Below are 17,588 nucleotides of genomic sequence, written 5' to 3'. Positions count from 1 at the left end.
GGACTGAGGAGCACGGCGGGCTGCAGTCCATAGGGTCACAGTCGGACACAATGGAAACAACTGAGCATGAGCACATTGCTCTAGGGAACAAAGTGTTTTCTTGACTTGAGCAAGCCCAGCAGGCCTTGGGAACTTCAGTTCAGTTCAGTCACTCAGTCGTGTCTGACTTTTTGCCACCCCATGAATCGCAGCATGCCAGGCCTCCCTGTCCATCACCAACTCCCGGAGTTCACTCAGACTCACATCCATCAAGTCAGTGATGCCATCCAGCCATCTCATCCTCTGTCGTCCCCTTCTCCTCCTGCCCCCAATCCCTCCCAGCATCAGAGTCCTTTCCAATGAGTCAACTCTTCGCATGAGGTGGCCAAAGTACTGGAGTTTCAGCTTTAGCGTCATTCCCTCCAAAGAAATCCCAGGGCTCATCTCCTTCAGAATGGACTGGTTGGATCTCCTTGCAGTCTAGGGGACTTTTAGGAGTCTTCTCCAACACCACAGTTCAAAAGCATCAATTCTTTGGCGCTCAGCTTTCTTCACAGTCCAACTCTCACATCCATACATGACCACTGGAAAAACCATAGCCTTGACTAGACGGACCTTTGTTGGCAAAGTAATGTCTCTGCTTTTGAATATGCTATCTAGGTTGGTCATAACTTTTCTTCCACTTGCTCTCATGTAAATCCTTCAATTTTGATGATCTAAAGAGGTCTTGGAGTCTCAGCCTGTGTACTTAGTGGGGCTGTAACCAAACCACATCATATCCCTTTTATTTATTTATTTTTGCCCACATGGCATATAGGATATTAGTTCCCTGACCAGGGATCAAACCTGTGCCACCTGCATTGGGAGTGTGGAGTCTTAACCACTGGACTGTCAGGGAAGTCCCTATGTGCCTTTCTGATTTTTTCTGTTCCCTCTGTTAGTTTATTTTTCTTCAAATATCCATTTATTAACTTAAAAAATTATTGAACAATTATTGAATTGTTATTGTAAGGCCTGTATTTTACCACATACAGGGTACATAAAGATGTGATTCCTGCCCTCAGGGAGCCTAAAAACTGAGACCTAGTCCTAACCCTTGCACTAATCCTTTGCTCTGAGCAGGAGAGTAGGGACTCATTGTTCTAGATTTTGTTCTCATAGTTCTAAGGTTTGCTTTCTTTTTCACCAGACGTTCTATTAACTGCTATTTTTAATTCTGTTATTAGTAATATTTCTTGCCACCTGATTTAAGTTTTCTTTTATGCCTCCTCCCTGGTGGCTCAGAAGGTAAAGCGTCTGCCTGCAATGCGGGAGACCTGGGTTTGATCCCTGGGTCGGGAAGATCTCTTGGAGAAGGAAATGACAACCTACTCCAGTACTGTTGCTTGGAAAATTCTGTGGACGGAGGAGCCTGGTAGGCTACAGTCCATGGGGTCGCAAAGAGTCAGACACGACTGAGCAAGTTCATGTTCACTTTCACATTGTGCCTCCTCAGTACTCATTTCCATGACTTTTTTTTCTTATCTTTATCTATACGGTAAATGTGGAAAAAATACTTATTTAAGTAATGTTTTTATTAGATAGGAGCTTAATCCTGACAGTATTAATTTCAGACTTATGTCTTAGTATATTTACAAGTTTCCTGAGGACACAGTAATTGAAAAATCTTCATTTAAAATCTAATTTAAAGTTTAAAAATAAGAGGTACAAATGTAAATGATATCCTGAAGGCAATGGCACCCCACTCCAGTACTCTTGCCTGGAAAATCCCATGGATGGAGGAGCCTGGTGGGCTGCAGTCCATGGGGTTGCTAAGAGTCGAACACGCCTGAGCAACTTCACTTTCACTTTTCACTTTCATACATTGGAGAAGGAAATGGCAACCCACTCCAGTGTTCTTGCGTGGAGAATCCCAGGGACAGAGGAGCGTAGTGGGCTGCCATCTGTGGGGTTGCACAGAGACTGAAACGACTTAGCAGCAGCAGCAGCAGCAGCAAGTGTTTGAGACTAAAAAGTACTTGGATTAAATCCCAGGCTAGTAAAGTATATAAATTATGAAGTTACTGTAAAAAAGGTTTGAGAGAGGAAGGCTCATTTTAAATATAATTGTGACGATTAATTTTATGTGTCAACTTGACTGGACCATAGGGTGTGCAAATATTTGGTCAAACATATTTTGGGCATTTCTGTGAGGGTGTTTTCGGAGGAGAGTAACATTTTAATGGGTCGGGTGAAGCAGACTGACCTCTATAATGTGAGTCGGCATCATCCAATCAGTTAAAGGCCTAAACAGAACAAGAAGGCCAACCCTCACCCAAGTGAGGGAAAGTCATTAGCAGACGGTCTTTGGACTTCATAGCTACCATCAGCTTTCCTGGGCCTGTGCCTGCTGGGCTTGGGACTAGAGATGCATCATTTCTCCTGGGTCTCAAGCCTGCCAGTCCACACTGCAGATTTGGACTTACCAGCCTCTGTTTTCATGTGAGCCAACTTCCATAATAAATATATACATATACACACATACATATATCCTATTGGTTCTGTTTTTTTGGAGAATGATGAGTAATACAATAATGTATGTAGCATTTGCTAACAGTATGCTTATTTTAGTACTTTATACAGTGTAGATGCTCAAAAAGTAGTTGATTAATTGACTTATTAATCATTATGCTCATGGGCTTCACAGTCATATAAATAGTTTTGGACTCTGGTCCTGCTATTTACTAACTGTGTGAACTTGGTCAGTTCTGTTCCTCAGTTTCTCCATATTTAATACCAAGATAATATTAACTTCCATGTAAAGTTGTTGTGAGGATTAAATGAAATAGTGACAGAAAAGGAAAGCAGAAGCTTTGATGAAAGCTTGGACCATTTACTTTGCTAACAAAGGTCCATCTAGTCAAAGCTATGGTTTTTCCAGTAGTCATGTATGAATGTAAGAGTTGAACTATAAAGAAAGCTGAGCACTGAAGAATTGATGCTTTTGAACTGTGTTTTCGAGAAAAGTCTTGAGAGTCCCTTGGACTGCAAGGAAATCAAACCAATCAATCTTAAAGGAAATCAGTCCTGAATATTCGTTGGAGGGACTGATGCTAAAGCTGAAACTCCAATATTTTGGCCACCTGATGCAAAGAACTGACTCATTGAAAAAGACCCTGATGCTAGGAAAGGTTGAAGGCGGGAGGAGAAGGGGACGACAGAGGATGAGATGGTTGGATGGCATCACTGACTCAATGGACATGAGTTTGAATAAGCTCTGGGAGTTGGTGATGGACAGGGAAGCCTGGCGTGCTGCAGTCCATGGAGTCCCAAAGAGTTGGACATGACTGAGTGAATGAACTGAACTGAACTGGACCATTTACATCCATTCTGGGCCTTCCTTGTGACCAACAGTTCTATTTATTCATAGAACATGGGGCAGGGTGTGTTTAGTTTTATAGATGCTTTCAGAAAAGACTATGGCCTCCATGGCATTTTATAGTCTGCAGTGGATCCAGTTCAGCCTTCCCTCTCTGATGAAGCTAACAAATTCGTGTTTGTCTTGATACCAGTCATAACAGGTCAATGCTCTGAAAGTACTAATTCTGAACTCATATAGTATGAAAATTGATTTTTTTAATATAAAACTTTTTTCTGCATTATCCCATCAATTGGAATTGAGGAAACACGCAATGACAAAACGCTTCTAAGAATTCAGGAACACTTTTAAGTGAATTTATATAAGAAACTCAGATACTGCTCAAGGTCCCCTGAAGATCAGATTAAATTAGGCTTGAGCTCTATTTCTAGGATCTGTAACAGGCAAAGTGCTACTCACGATTCCTTGAGTTTCCCCTCTTTAATGCCTCATGCTTCCTTTTACTCCCACTATTTTTTTTTTTCTATTTCAAATGAGCCCAAGGGCCAAATCCAGAAGCTCAGCCCCTTAACCATTTCCCACAAAAAAGTAACCATACACAGAATTTTATGAATGTGGTAGCTTTCTAAAGATCTGAGCAATCCTATTGTTCACTACGAAGCCTATGCCATTGTGCTGACTCTACCACCTCTCTTTTCTGCTCAAGGCTTTCAAAGCCCATGCTCCTGCCATGATCACACGCACTGATCATGTGCATCCATGATGGTGATGAGTAGAGTCCCATCTCTGCCTCTGACAGCTCTTCCTATGTGAGAAGCTACATCAGCCTACCTGGCTCCTCCAACCTGTCGTACATTCTGTTACTCATCAGTGAAATATCTACATGTTTGTGTCAAATGGTAGCACGTACGTGTAGGTATATCCACAGGCAAGATTTGCTGTTCCTGTTTAACATCTCCTTATAATAATTACCGTTGTCAAGGGGCTCCAGAACCCAACAGATTGGGACTACTTCCACAAAAATCTCTCTACTATCCATATACTTTACGGAGATGTTATCCATGGATTGATTTATTTATATTTTCTTTCTTGTCTGCTCTTGTTAACAAAAACTTAAAGTTCATCTCAGTTAAATAAACTTATGCATACTAAAACTTTTAGCTTCTAGCTCTCTTATGACATCATTGTGGGAACCTTATCGTCAATATTTTCTCCTCGCCTACCTATCCTCACTCCAAAATTTGCTAATGGTATTGATATTCAAAAGGGAGGCGGTCACCCATTTTCTTCTTTCTGATTGTTCAAGAGCAAATGCTGAACATGATATTTTGAAAGTTAATAGAGATTCTTCCAGAAAAGATTCCTTTACAGTACAGAAAACTTGGAGATTTCAATCTTTTCTAACCAGTAAACTACTGTCTATTGAACTTTCTTAATTTTTGTGAAACAAGTAAGCATTATTTTTATTTTCTTGCTCATTATTACTGAATCCTCTTACACAGTTGCCCTCCTCCCGTGAGAAAACATGATATATCAACCAACATTTAGGCTCTGGACCAAAGCATACAGTGACTACTGATATGTGCTGAGGCGGCATCCTCAGGGAGTGAGTTGTGGGTTTAAAATTTTAAATTCAGAAAATACCTATTGAACATCCACTATGTACCTACAAAGTGCCATACCTGGTACTGGGAATATAAAAAATGACTAGAAATGTTCCTGGTTCTCAGGGGGTTTACAGTTTAGTCTCCACAGAAAAGATCAGCAAGTGAGAAAATAGCTATGCTACATGGCAGAGAATGGTAACCTCCGGAGAGGCAGTGAGAGCTGATGGGAGCTCAGAGAGGGAACAGTCCACCCCATTGGCACCAGAGATGATTTCATGGGTGAACTTTTAGTAGCACTTTAAACAATGCCCAGCAATAGGTCATAGAGAATTTGAAGCAGAGGGCAAGGCATGGAAGTGGAAAAGTGGAGCTTGGGTATGAGAGCAAGTAATTGTGTGAAGAAAAGTAGTAAGATTTCAGCCTTCAAAGGCAGATTGGGTCTGATCAAGAGTGATCTTCATTATTGCATTAAGGAAATTCAGTTGCTCCTGATTCTTTTCCACCCTTTATAGTTCTGGTGGGTTCTGTTTTTACAATAGCATGTGCCCTCATGTATCCTGGTTAAGCTGTCTATGTCCCTACCAATTGTATTAGTCTGTGAGTGATTCTAAGTCCTGGTAAATCATTTATTTATCTTCCAATCATAGACACCTTACAGGATACTTGCCACACAGAGGGACCTTGACAAATGTGGCATTAAATGAAGACCATCTCAAGTTATGTTTTGTTGCATGAATATCATTCATTGTCTGGAAACATACCACACATGTGTGTGTGTATGCGTGCATATACACAGTTTCATAAAGAAGCAGGTTTAAAATTTTTTTTTAAATCTTTTTTAAAAAACTTCTTTAAAATAACCTAAAAAGAAGAATTTTTCTTCTCGAGGTTATTGATTCTTAATTTTCGTATTGAATTCAGCAGGGTCCATTTTGGTATGAGTTGTAGCTTTAGCAGACTGCAAAAGCTGTTGTCAGCTTAGTGATCACATTTCATGTTCTCAATTTTGGGGGGCAACAGCCAAAGGCATTTTCAGGTTAAAATAATGTTTATTTGGCAGTACAGTTTACCTAGAAGTTTAAAACGTTTTTGATCTGTTAGTTTCTAGTCAGTTCCACACGCCAGTATTTACATTCAAAGTTTTGCCTAGATGTTCTCAAGTTTATTTATTTGCCTCCTTGCCCCTGTGCCCTTCTGTTTCAGCTTGATGGTGGTTACCTTGAGGACAGTAGGTTTGGGTGGAAGCCACACCATAATGTAATCTTTGCACTAACACTGAGGTTTTGAGATAATTTAATGGTTAATTCTTACTGATTGCTAATCATAGAACAAAAAGTAATACAATATTAAAATATATCATCCTCAGTAAATTAATATGCACTTAGAAAACCTAATGGTTTTAGGTAAAATATAGCATATGAAACTTTCATATAAAATATATCTTATGAAAATTAAAATTTCAGATTTTGAATAGAAATCTATCTTAAAATATTATGAAAAATATTCATTATTCTGAAACAGTGTCAGAAAAGAAGACCCAAATTCCTTTAAAACTATTAGTTCTAGTTAGCTATCCAGTTGCTGTTTTTGGTAAAATTAACAAGAAAACATATTTACAATTTTACATGGCAATCATAGGCCAAGTAATTAGGACTGAAGAAGTATTGTTGACATACAAATTAGGTTGACTGTTTTATTTTCAAAAACAGAGTTCTTTCACTCATTTAAATTAACAAAAATTAAAACATGCTTAAATCTTAGTCCAGTGTTCTAAAAATGTTTGGAAATATTTTTCTTAGTTTTTAGTACTGAAATCCATCCTAATGCCTTTAGCAATAGTGACTGTAACCAAATGAAATTAGTATTTTGTGGTTTTAATAGTTTATAATACTTAATTATATTTGAAGGTGTGATGAGACAGCCCCATCTTTCCATTTGGGACTATGGTCTAAAATCACAGTCTTGTGCAGTGGACATATATTCTTTTTGTAAAACCATAAGGTAATGCACTCTTCAAAAAATATATGCTGACAGAAGGGAAGAATACTTTTCTGAAATTCAGCTTCACATATTGAACAAATATCACCCACATCTGAATAAGTCACTCTGTAACTTGGTTGTGTAAAAAATATTCACAAACCTATCTGAAAGTTCTTAGATTTCCAAAAAATCCAAAAGCTTTAAAATGAGGTAGAATAAAGCAACTAATATCTAAAGAACCTATTTAATTATACTATTAAACTCCCTGAGGCAAATAAGGTAATAAAACCAAAACTGATAGGGGATAAAATTCAGTAAAACTGACTTAATTCTTCTAAGAGCATATCCCAGGAACCCTTGACTTTAAAAAGCATGATGAAAGAAGGCACCAGTATAATAAGACTTTTTGAGCCATGAAAAGCAATTTCAAAATGAAATCTGTAATTCCAATAATCCAAAGTACTTCTGAGAAGTTCAAATGATCCAAAATAGGATTTAAAAAGATTAAGTTGTAATAAAGAGACCAAGAATGAAAGAGAATGGAAAATCCTGCTAAGAATACCAGTAACTAAGCTTACTGGATTTTGAGCACATTTTTCTTAGAAAAGCCTGGTTTGAAAATTATTTAGAGGCCCAGTTCCAAGAGAAATTTCCACTTTTCTGGAGTTTGGATTTTCAGCATATCCTTTAGACATGGCATTTGTCTGGGTATGAATCTCTAGATATGGATCTCCAGAATGAAGGCAAGGTCCTTCTCCTGTCCATCTGGTTGCAAAGGCACTTTGGGAGGTTAGGCAGCCTCAGGGCCTGCAGTTCCTGGGGGACTGGCATGGCCCCGGTATGCTTTTCTCTGATCCAAATTTCTTTGCATTAGGACTGTGTTTCCTCTCATGATGAGTGGATGGAGGCCCCATAGTGCTGTCAGGGACAGCAGAAGACAAGACTCAGTTTATTCAGATTGCTGCAACTGAGCCTGCTGGGACCAGAAACTGAAGCTGGAGAAGGAGGGGTCCAGAAAGGAGAGTGGATGAATCAGGGGAGTCACTAAGTCGTCCTTCTGTAGCAGTGGCATGGTCAAGTCAGAGCTTGAGGGGAGTCTGCTGTGAGGGACCGCTAAGGGGCCAAGTGCAGAAGTCTGTGCAAGGCTGGGACCTGGTCCTAGATATAGCCTCTGTGGATTCCAGCCTTTGGTCAGCAGAGGAGGCAGACAGGATGAACAGCTGGCCTTGATGGCTGTAGTGTGGGGAAGGAGGAAGAGGGCAGACTGGCATCTGCCACTTTTCTGGGTCTGCCTCACCTTACCTCTAACTGTGACGACCTTCAGAGCATAAGGGCTGCAGCTTCCTTTCACTTTCGAAATCATATGCAAATTCGTGCAAGTTTCTAGCACAGGAGGTGGGAGGGAGGTTCAGAATGGGGAACACATGTACACCCATGGCTGATTCATGTGAATGTATGGCAAAAACCACCACAATATTGTAAAGTAATTAAAAAAGAAAAGAACCACATCTAACTCAGAATTAAATAGGGAAGGGGATTCTAAAATGTGGTTACAACTTAAGATTCACACAAAATAAAGCCGTTTTATGTTTGTTCTCTCTGCATCACCTTCTTCAACCAACCAGCCACTAACTCCTGTTGATTTGATATCATTATTTCTGTGTTACGAACCCTTCCTGTCTCTGCCACTGCCCTTTTCTATTTCAACTCTTCCTACATTTTATGTCTGGAGTACCTTATTAGCCTCCTTACTTGCAACTACACTAAATCTGGCCGTGTAGGTCAGGCGCTGTACAATGTCAAAGGTGCCATTTCATGACTCTTCCTAGCTTGTAGAGGATACAACACATATAACTATATGTAGTGGTTCCATCTCATATGTAGCCCTGTTTCTTCCCCTCAGTAACTTGGGCCATCCTTTTGAAAGGCACAGCGGACCATGTCATTCTCCAAAATTCTTGGCCTCCCATCACCTCCCAGGTCAAATTTTAACTCCTAGCATAGTATAAAATCCGTTTATGCTGAGCAGCTGAGTTGTGGCTCTGGAATAAGAATTTCTAAACTGAAATCTTATCTTAGTCATTTGTGAAATATACAACCCTCGGCAAGTCACTTAGTCTCCCTGGGCTTGTGTCTTTGTGAGATGGAAGAGGAGGGTAAGAATAGCCTTTTTGTCATCAATTTTTGTCAGCATTCATTGAGGATAAAGATGGAATATTCTTTCCGTAATGCAGTCTCTCACCATTGTCTGTCCTCTCCCCTACTCTGTGTTTCAACTGAACTGAACCTCTTATAGCGGTTCTCCATCTTGTGGCCCATCCTGCCTCTGTGCCTTTATACACAAGCTCCCCTGAATTACCCTTGTTTTCTTTCCCTGGCTAGAACCTGCTCATTCTCCAGGATTCAGCGATTCATCACTTCCTCCTGGAAGCCTCCTCTGATTCCCTCAGACTCAGTGCCTGTCTTAGTGCTTGATTATATCACAGTGCATTCTCTTTAATACTTACCTATCTCCCTCATTATGTAAGCTGTAGACTATCTCCTCTGCTGGACCGTAAACTATAGACTAGGGGTTCCCAACCCCTGGGCCCCACAGACTGATACTGGTCTGTGGCCTGTTAGGAAATGGGGCACACAGCAGGAAATGAGTGATGGGCAAGTGAGTGAAGCTTTATCTATATTTAGAGCCACTCCCCTCTGCTAACATTATCACCTGAGCTCCATGTCCTGTCACATCAGCAGTGGCATTAGATTCTTATAGGAGCCTGAACCCTAACCCTAAGTCAAGGCAGAATATCCTGAGATTGCCACAAAATAGAAATAAAGTATACAATAAATGTAATGCACTTGAATTAACCCTAAATCATCCCATGACCCAGTCCATGGAAAAGTTGTCCATGGAAACTGGTCCCGTTGTCAAAAAGGTTGGGGACCACTGCTATAGACCATGTTTTCCTTGAGGGTAGGAACTATTTTTGGAGAAGGAAATGGCACCCCACTCCAGTACTCTTGCCTGGAAAATCCTATGGATGGAGGAGCCTGGTAGGGTGCAGTCCATGGGGTCACTAGGAGTCAGACACGACTGAGTGACTTCACTTTCATTTTCACTTTTATGCATTGGAGAAGGAAATGGCAACCCACTCCAGTGTTCTTGCCTGTAGAATCTCAGGGATGGGGGAGCCTGTTGGGCTGCTGTCTCTGGGGTCACACAGAGTCGGACATGACTGAAGCGACTTAGCAGCAGCAGCAGGAACTATTTTACTTGCCTTTATCCTTAGCTCCAAATGTAGTTAAGTTCTTAGGGATGTTAGTAGGCTCTTAAAAATGTCTATTGAATTAATGAATGGTGATGAATGATGAGAGCTCTCATCATTTTTGTTATGGAGAAACATAAAGATGATATAGGAAAGATTTGGGAACAGCATAATAGCAGGAATCCTAGAATTCTGAGATTTGATGATTTGGTGATTTTCTTAATAGAAAGAATGGCTGAAGTCATTTTTGTTAAGGCATTGTTTATGAGTGACTGTTCAATATCCACTGCTTTATGACCTTTTATAAAACTACTATTGAATAAACCATAAAAGTTCTTTGAAGAGTATTCTGTTTGTCAGTGGTAATACCAAAAAATATAAAGTAGCTATTCTTGGCAAGTTATGGATCAACATCCTGGAACTGTTAGTTCCATAACGTCTGTATAAGTTCAATCATTTTGACGTTGCAACTTGCCTGAGTCATTAGTTTATACCTGAAGTTTCTGATGGCAATCTAAAAGCTTCTGCACAACAAAGGAAACTATAAGCAAGGTGAAAAGACAGCCTTCAGAATGGGAGAAAATAATAGCAAATGAAGCAACAGACAAACAACTAATCTCAAAAATATACAAGCAACTCCTACAGCTCAATTCCAGAAAAATAAATGACCCAATCAAAAAATGGGCCAAAGAACTAAATAGACATTTCTCCAAAGAAGACATACAGATGGCTAACAAACACATGAAAAGATGCTCAACATCACTCATTATCAGAGAAATGCAAATCAAAACCACTATGAGGTACCATTTCACGCCAGTCAGAATGGCTGCGATCCAAAAGTCTACAAGCAATAAATGCTGGAGAGGGTGTGGAGAAAAGGGAACCCTCTTACATTGTTGGTGGGAATGCAAACTAGTACAGCCACTATGGAGAACAGTGTGGAGATTCCTTAAAAAACTGGAAATAGAACTGCCTTATGATCCAGCAATCCCACTGCTGGGCATACACACTGAGGAAACCAGAAGGGAAAGAGACACGTGTACCCCAATGTTCATCGCAGCACTGTTTATAATAGCCAGGACATGGAAGCAACCTAGATGTCCATCAGCAGATGAATGGATAAGAAAGCAGTGGTACATATACACAATGGAGTATTACTCAGCCATTAAAAAGAATACATTTGAATCAGTTCTAATGAGGTGGATGAAACTGGAGCCTATTATACAGAGTGAAGTAAGCCAGAAGGAAAAACACCAATGCAGTATACTAATGCACATATATGGAATTTAGAAAGATGGTAACAATAACCCTGTATACGAGACAGCAAAAGAGACACTGATGTATAGAACAGTCTTTTGGACTCTGTGGGAGAGGGAGAGGGTGGGATGATTTGGGAGAATGGCATTGAAATATGTATAATATCATATATGAAACGAGTCGCCAGTCCAGGTTCAATGCATGATACTGGATGCTTGGGGCTGGTGCACTGGGACGACCCAGAGGGATGGTGGGGGGAGGGAGGAGGGAGGAGGGTTCAGGATGGGGAACACATGTATGCCTGTGGTGGATTCATTTTGATATTTGGCAAAACTAATACAATTATGTAAAGTTTAAAAATAAAATAAAATTAAAAAAAAAAAAGAACAAGTAGTTACATTTTTATCCAAAATTTAAAATTTATATGTGTTGAATATGTAATGAAATAAGGTACATCCAGAAATTTCTGGATCAATAATCAAGTTTCTTAAGATTTGGAATAAAAATGTCAATGCATGGACTAAATATCAGAAGATACTAAATCTGAGAACTTCTATGGGCAATAAACCTTGGTCTTTTCTGAAAACCCGTCTCTTCTTCAAATAGGTTCTTGTTTTGGCCCAAGTAAAAGTTTTAATAAATATGGAAATGATCACTCTTAACATCAGCATCATGCTTTGTCAGGCTTATGATGCTAACTACTACTCCATGCATCATAATTTCAAGATTAAGAAGAGCGACTTGCTTGAGTATGTTTGCATCTTACAAATGAATAAGAATATGAAGCTCTTACTAGGGAAATGGATAAAGGGCGTATGAAAGCAGTCAGAAGAGAAGAAATAAAAATGGCCAATACTTATATGGAACAATTTACACAAGGAGAAATGCAAACCAAACAACGTGATACCATTTGAACCTGTCACAATAACAAAAGGTGTGAAGAGGAAGCACTTTCATCATCGCTGTTGGGAGTATGTCTGTACCACCTTTCTCTGCAGTTGGATAGTATGTGTGCAAAGTTTCAGAAATGCTTTCAGCTTTGACTAGGAATCCCACTTTTAGGAGGCTTTGGAATGTCTGCCTGTGGAGAGTATATGCTCTCATCAGCTTCCTGCAGGGGGCGCTTTTATGGGAAGGCGTTCCTCCACTGGGAAGGCTGTGGTTTCCCAGCCCTGTCTGTGCATTTTTGGGAAATTCTGTTTAATTCCAGCTTCTGCTTTAGGAATCTCAAAGGGTTGCATACCTGACCCATGTTCTTTATGCAATTTAAATCAAAACTAAGGTTGATATCTTGATTTCCACCTGTCAGTCTCCTCTTTATTGCTCAAATAGCCTTGAATTGGGGCTTCCTGATGCCTGCAAGAAATCACAATAACAACAAAATAGAATTCAAACATTAAAAAACATGGGGTGGATTTAAAAGGTGTGTCAATAAAATTGGATATGATGTAGCAATTCAAAACAATCCATTGTTGCCCATATTGACACATAAAGGAAAGATTCTAATATAGTACTTCATGTATAAACACACTTATTGTATCTATGTATACAGTTTGCTCTTTTCCTCTCTCTTTTCTCATCTCTATTTTAGAAAGTTTCTGTAATGACATAAAATAGGTTCATTACATGTTTGCTTCTGTATAGGCTTCCCTGGGTCTGGAAGATTCCCTTGAGAAGGGAATGGCTACCCACTCCAGTATTTTGGGTTTCCCTGGTGGCTCAGATGGTAAAGAATCCACCTGCAATGTGGGAGACCTGGGTTCAATCCCTGGGTCAGGAAGATCCCCTGGAGGAGGGCATAGAGACCCACCCCAGTATTCTTGCCTGGAGAATCCCATGGACAGAAGAGCCTGGTGGGCTACAGACTATGGGGTCGCATAGAGTCAGACATAACTGAGCAATTAATGTTTTCAGTTTTTTCAGGCTGTTTTCACCACTGTGCTTTCTGTGTTCATGGTGGCTAGTGTGTGCTTTCCCTTCTTCTTTTGTCTTGATTTTCTTGGTGGCATGAGCAGGGTCTTGGCCACAAGGAGGAGATCTGGAATTGGGTCATCTCTTTCCATCTGGACACCTCCTTACATGGACGCTCACACAGGAACCAGCCCCCTCATGATCTGTGGCTACTGACTCCATTCCTTTCCATTTTCTGCAGAGCCTCACCTGGGCAGAAAGGAACGTAGGCCGAAATGAGACCATATTCATCCTGTTCCCCTGCTGCCCCATTTGGTCTCCTTCCTGGGAAGATGGGCTGAAGTCTGAGAAGAGCCAGTGCCTCAGACATCTTGGGGCCATTGAGGGGTGGGAGAATTCTTCTACTCAAGAGAATAAAACTGTAGATACTAACAAGCCCAGGGTGAGCTGGTGCAGAGAAAGACCTCTAATTCATGGAGGTGCCCAAATCATCATCATTCTCAATGGCTCCTGGGAAACGGAATTTTCCACACAAGTTAAGTTTCTAGATAACTAGCATTTACTACCTCAAAAATGTATACTATTTTTCTTCATCATTTTTAATGGAAATCTTACTGAAGGGCTTTCAATTTATTTCCGCAAGCCTTCAATATTTTCTTGATATGCAGTCTCATTCTTACGAAGAACATGTCTTATTGTGCTGTGGAATGGTGATGTTCTCTGAGTCCACAGAAACAGGTAGTCCCAAAGAGCAGCTCCGTGTTGTACCTTCACGGTCATGGCCTACTTTCCCTGCTGACAGCTGTTCCATCTGACCATCTGTGTGATGTGGTTGAGACTATGCTATGTCAAAAAAGCATTTGGTTGGGAATGGCTCTGATTAGTAGCAAGGTTCAGCATCTTGTGGCAAACATTTCTGTTGCTCTAAGGCCATTTTCACTTAGTTCTGAGTTTGCAGCTGGGTTTTGGCCACTTAGTTATAGTGGTCAGTGGTCTGACCTTGTTGAAGGGGCTATTCTTATACTTTGCAACAAAATTTATAGTCACCTTTTTGACAACGAAATTAAAATTCACAGTTTTCCTTTACAATCAGGCTTCCTTATAGATTAATAATCACTTACATTATAATTTTAGGAACTGTGGTTCAAACAAATGAAGTCAAGTTTCTAATCTTGTTGTCAATGAAATGCTTATCAACTTCAAGATCTGTTACTGAGACTATAACTAGAAATCATAAGATATTTCTAAAAGAATTTTAAAGGGATAATTAAATGATCATGCATTCATTTATTTAATAACTTTATTCAATTCAATTAAGAAAGTAGTTCTCTTGTTGATTTTCCTATTGACTAAAGTATAAAATACAGTTATTTTAACATTGTATCATTTAGTTTAATCACCTAAAAAAAAATGCCCCAAACATAGTAGTTTAAAATGAAAAAAGTTTTATGATTTTCTATGGTCAGTGGGCAGCTCTTTCAGTCTGGGTTATCTTGGCTTGAGCTGAATGGTCACATGTCTGGGATGGTTGGAATGACTGGACCCTCTGCCCACCAAGTGTTTTATCCTTCAGGAGGATAGCCTGGGTATACCCACATGGCAGCAGAAGGTTTTCTAGCAGCAAGAGAGGAGAAACCCCAAAGTACATATATTTTTTAAGTCTTTGCCTATGTCACATTTACTAATGTCTCGGTCAAAGCAAGTCATGTTGGCTTGAGAGTAGGGGTACAAGGAGGCATAACTCATGGGAGTCATTACTGCATTCATCTATCAAAGCATGTTCCAAGCTGTCATTCTAACCCTGCAGTCCCTAAACTGTGAGGGAGGTGGCCTGGGACACCACAGTGAATTTTCAGGGACTGTTGCAGGATAGTTCACCATTTTGAGGGAAACATAATTATATTCTAAGACTACTGGACATCACAAAAACTACTAGCTTGATGCAGGTCACAATGTCAACATCATAATGATAAGCTCCTTTTGGTGTTGTTGTATCTTTGCAAAGTGGATTTTTGGTGGTTTCTGTGATTAAAAGCAAGCACTGCATGAAAATGATTGTAAAGCAGGACGTGAGTATGGTGGTGTCCAAGTTGGTTCCAAGATTGCAGAAGTTGTGTGGTCCCAACAGGTGCATATGTCCTGCTATTAAGTAAATGTGGTTAAAAAACAAAATATTATTTAAAATTTTGTATTACTTTTAAATATTTTTAAATGTATTGCTTTTAAAATATAATTAAATTGTTAGGACATACATACTTACAAATTTATTTGGATCTAGCTACTTAATTAATGGAACTATTAAGTATTTCTTTTGGTCCAGGGGCACTGTGGAAAAATGAACAAAATACTAAGGATGCCATGAACCAGGAAAGGTTGTGAACTATTGTTATAAATTTACTTTTTTTTTTTTACTGCTTATAAGAAAAGAAAGTCAAAAAAGAAAGCTCGTTTTTGGGAAAGATGAATGGATTCGATTTTGTATATGCAAAGTCAGGACCCAATGGACCACTTAAAGAAAGATACAGAGCTATGATTCAGAGAGGAGATTAGGAGTGGAGCTGATTCCATCCCTAAATATTGTGTAGAATCTCTTTTGGATTGCTTTGGATAGTGTCTATACTCAAGAATTAGTCATAAAAGGAAAAGGTGTGTATTTAGTTGCTCAGTTGTATCCAACTCTTTGTGACCTCATGGATTGTAGTCTCCCAGCCTCCTCTGTCCATGGAATTCTTCCAGGCAAGAATACTGGAGTGGGTTGCCATGCCCTCCTCCAGGGGATCTTCCTGACTAAGGGATTGAACCTGGGTCTCCTGCATTGCAGGTGGATTCTTTACTGCTGAGCCACCAGGGAAGCCCAAAGAAAATGTTGGGTTGCTGAAAGAGAAGAAACCTAAAAACCAAAACTAATCTGCAAAATAAATGTTCTTGGCTTAATATTTTTGCAAATATTAAATAGATGCCTTTAAATTTCCCTCTTCTGTCATAGTTTTATTTGCAAAGGGCAGACTTCTGAGGGGGAGCCATGAGGTTTATTGTCCTAGAGAAGGAGAAGGTGAGCTTTGACCCTCTTAGTCAGTTGCTGTGGAGATGGAGGGTTTGCCAAATTATTTCCATTTCACACATCACTAGCTGAGCCTAGAAAGCTCAGATCATAGGGGGTTCCCATCATATAGAGAAGGCATCTTGTCCACAGTTAAGGCTTAACAGAATTGACATCAAGAAGTAGGAGGATATGATGTATTAAATGTAAAGATCCCCCCACCCCCAACACACATACTTTTTGGCCAAGGAGATTGTGGAAGGAAATAGGAATAGAAGATAATAATTTATGTCTTGTAACTTTCCCCCATGGCTTGAAACAAATTATATCTCAAAAATGAGAGCAATAGTAAGGGTAAAGAGGGGAGATGTTGCCTGTTTCCAAGTTGGGGGCTCTAGAAATCTCATCTTTATTCTGTCCATCTGTACCAACTTGAGGGTATGACCACAACACCAGGGTCAAAAGGAGATCTTGCAGTTTTATTTTTCCTACGATGCTCCTACTTCCCATATTTTATGGACGATGTGACAAAAGCCAGTAGGCTTCCCAAGGCACCATCTTTCCATCCTGCCCTGACAAGACAGGGTGGACTGCCAGGCCAGTAGACTGGATAATGGACTGAGAAATCACTGTACAGTCTGCAGCCAGCATCACAGGGGCGAGGTTGAGTCATGCAGAAGTGTTGCTGGATCCTGACCAAGCTAGAAGCCCCAGTGAGTAATGGTCACTATCTTGAGACCAGTAGTAACTTTCTAATGCATTCCAGTGACTCCGTGAAGCCAGGAGAGCCTTCCATCAGTGTCATGAGGACTCATTCATACCTCGTCTTAATATGCCCAGTTGTTATCTTCAGGAGAGAAGCTAGCAAGGAGGCAGCTGTCTGAAGGCCCAGACTGGCTATATAATTTTCTGGGCCTAGTGCAAAACAGAAATACAAACACTTTGTTCAAAGACTAATGATTTTAGGACTGTGATGTGCTCAATTGTGTCTGACTCATTGTGACCCCATGAACTGTAGCCACCCCATGGACTGCAGCCTGGCAGTCTCCTCTGTCCATGGGATTTCCCAGGGGAGAATACTCAAGCAGGTTACCATTTTCTCTTCCAGGGATCTTCCAGACTCAGGGATTGGGCTGGAGTCTCTTGTGTCTTCTGCTTTGGCAGGCAGATTCTTTACCATTGTGCCACTTGGGAAGCCCAAG

General features: G+C 40.2%; 1 pseudogene; it reads right to left on the bottom strand.

The window, feature by feature from the left end:
* Positions 1-6,839: 6,839 nt before the first annotated feature.
* Positions 6,840-13,716, bottom strand: LOC102282023 (E3 ubiquitin-protein ligase RNFT1 pseudogene; annotated as a pseudogene).
* Positions 13,717-17,588: the final 3,872 nt, after the last annotated feature.

This window comes from Bos mutus, chromosome 3 (genome assembly GCF_027580195.1).
Source record: "Bos mutus isolate GX-2022 chromosome 3, NWIPB_WYAK_1.1, whole genome shotgun sequence".
Lineage (NCBI taxonomy): Eukaryota > Metazoa > Chordata > Mammalia > Artiodactyla > Bovidae > Bos > Bos mutus.
Note: the sequence above shows the minus strand (reverse complement) of the source record. Positions and strands in the feature narration are given on the sequence as shown.